Genomic DNA, 3,408 nt, shown 5'->3' with positions numbered 1-3,408 from the left:
ATGGTCCATGCCCTCGTCATCAACAGTCTCTGTGACCTTTTTAACCACAATGCTCCATGAAATTTCATCACAATGCTCTTTGACCCTTGTCATCACAATGCTCTATGCCTTTCTCAGCACAATGCTCCATGACCCTTGTCATCACAATGCTCCATGTGCTTGTCAGCACAATGCTCCATGACACATGTCATCACAATGCACCATGCGCTTGTCATCACAGTGCTCCACAACATTGTCATCACAATGCTCCATAAAATTTGTCATCACAATGCTCCATGCACTTCTCATCAAAATGCTCTCTCACCACTGATATCACTATGCTACATCACTATTTGTCACATTACTCCCTCACCCCTGTCATCACAATGTTCCATGACTCCTGTCATCACAATGCTACATGCACTTATCATCACAATGTTCGATGATCCCTGAAATCACAATGTTCCATAACACCTGTCATCAAAATGTTCCATGACGCTTTTCATCAAATTGCTCCATGACCCTGTCATCAGAATGCTCCCTGCCATTCTCATCACAATGCACAACGCCCTTGCCATCAAAATGCTCCATGACCTTTGTCATCACAAAGATCCGTGACCCTTGGCATCACAATGCTACCTGTCATTGTCATCACCATGCTCCATGAACGATCTCAACACATTGCTCCATGCCCTTGTCTTCACATATCTCCATGACACATGTCATCAGAATGCTCCATGGCCTTCTCATCACAATGCTCTATGCCCTTTCCATCACAATGCTCCATTACCCCTGTCATAACAATGCTCCATGAACACTGCCATCACGATGTTCCATGGCCTTGTCATCACAAGGCTCCTTGACCCTTCTCATCACAGTGCTCCAAGAACACTGTAATCACAATGCTCTATGCCCCTTTTCCTCTCAATGATCCATGAACCCTGTCATCAAAATGCACCATGCCCATCATCATAATGCTTCATGCTATTGTCATAAAAACGAAATCAAAATGTTCCATGACCTCTGTCATAACAATGCTCCCACCCTTGTGATCACAATATTCCATAACACTTGTCATCACAATGCCCCAGGATGCTCGGCATCACAGTTATCCATGGACTTCTCATCACAATGCTCCATGACCTTCGTCATCACAATGCTCAATACACTTGTCATCAACATGCTCCCTGACACTTGTTGTCTGTATGCTCCTTGAACCCTGTCATGACAAGGCTCCATGCCTTTTTCATCACAATGATCCATGCTCTTTTCATCACAATGCTCCAAGTCCAATGTAATCACAATGGTCCATGCCATTGTCACCACAAAGCTCAATGACGCATGCCATCAGAATGCTCCTTGGCCTTCTCCTTACAATGCTCCATGCCCTTGTCTTCACAATGTTCCAAGACCCCTGTAATCACAATGCTCCATTCCCCTTTTAATCAGTATGCTCCATGAGACTTGTCATCACAAGGCTCCATGGTTTTGTCATCACAATGCTCCAGGACCTTGTCATCACAAAGCTTCACGACCTTGTCATCAAAATTTTCAATGGCCCTTGTCATCATAATGCTCCAAACCCTAATCATCACAATGCTCCATTATATTTGTCATCACAATCCTCCATTACATTTGGTATCACAAAGCTCCATGCCATTGTCATCGCCATGGACCATGACATATGTCATCACAATGCTCCCTGACACCTGTCTTCACAATACTCCATGACCTTATCATCACAATGCTCCATGCCCTTGTCATCACAATGCACCATGCCCACTCTCATCACAATAATCTATGAAACTAGTCAGACCAATGCTCCATGCCACTGTCATCACAATGCTCCATGCCCTTGTCATCACAATGCTCCATGCCCTTGTCATCACAATGCACCATGCCCACTCTCATCACAATAATCTATGAAACTAGTCAGACCAATTCTCCATGCCACTGTCATCACAATGCTCCATGCCCTTGTCATCACAATGCTCCATGACCCTTGTCATCACAATGCTCCACGCCCCTTTTCATCTCAATGCTCCATGAAACCTGTCATCACAATGCACCATGCCCATTATCATAATGCTTCAGGCTATTGTCATCACAATGAAATCAATATTCTGCATGACCTCTGTCATCATAATGCTCCAAACCCTTGTGATCACAATGTTGCATAACACGTATCATCACAACACCCCATGACGCTCATCATCACAATTATCCATGGTCTTCTCATCACAATGCTCCATCCCATCCTCATCACAATGGGCCATTACATATATGATCACAATGCTCCCTGACACCTGTCTTCACAATACGGCATGACCTGGTCATCACAATGCTCCATGCCCTTGTCATCACAGTGTGCCATTCCAACGCTCATCGTAATACTCCATGAAAGTTATTAGACAAATGTTCCATGCCCTGGCCATCACAATGCTCCATGCCCTTCTTATCACAATGCTCCATGACCCCTGTCATCACAATGCTCCGTGACTCCAGTCATCACAATGCTTCATGACCTTTGTCATCACAATGGTCCATGCCCTCGTCATCAACAGTCTCTGTGACCTTTTTAACCTCAATGCTCCATGAACTTTTCATCACAATGCTCTTTGACCCTTGTCATCACAATGCTCTATGCCTTTCTTAGCACAATGCTCCATGACCCTTGTCATCACAATGCTCCAAGACCCTTGTCAGCACAATGCTCCATGACACATGTCATCACAATGCACCATGCGCTTGTCATCACAGTGCTCCACAACATTGTCATCACAATGCTCCATAAAATTTGTCATCACAATGCTCCATGCACTTCTCATCAAAATGCTCTCTCACCACTGATATCACAATGCTACATCACTATTTGTCACATTACTCCCTCACCCCTGTCATCACAATGTTCCTTGACTCCTGTCATCACAATGCTACATGCACTTATCATCACAATGTTCGATGATCCCTGAAATCACAATGTTCCATAACACCTGTCATCAAAATGTTCCATGATGCTTTTCATCAAATTGCTCCATGACCCTGTCATCAGAATGCTCCCTGCCCTTCTCATCACAATGCACAACGCCATTGCCATCAAAATGCTCCATGACCATTGTCATCACAAAGATCCGTGACCCTTGGCATCACAATGCTCCATGTCATTGTCATCACCATGCTCCATGAACGCTCTCATCACATTGCTCCATGCCCTTGTCTTCACATAGCTCCAGGACACATGTCATCAGAATGCTCCATGGCCTTCTCATCACAATGCTCCATGCCCTTGCCATCACAATGCTCCATTACACCTGTCATAACAATGCTCCATGACCCCTGCCATCACGATGTTGCATGGCCTTGTCATCACAAGGCTCCATGACCCTTCTCATCACAATGCTCCAAGAACACTGAAATGACAATCCTCTA

This window comes from Mesoplodon densirostris, unplaced genomic scaffold (genome assembly GCF_025265405.1).
Source record: "Mesoplodon densirostris isolate mMesDen1 unplaced genomic scaffold, mMesDen1 primary haplotype scaffold_37, whole genome shotgun sequence".
Classification (NCBI taxonomy): Eukaryota; Metazoa; Chordata; class Mammalia; order Artiodactyla; family Ziphiidae; genus Mesoplodon; species Mesoplodon densirostris.
The sequence above is the reverse complement of the archived record's forward strand: the minus strand, read 5'-3'. Positions refer to the sequence as shown.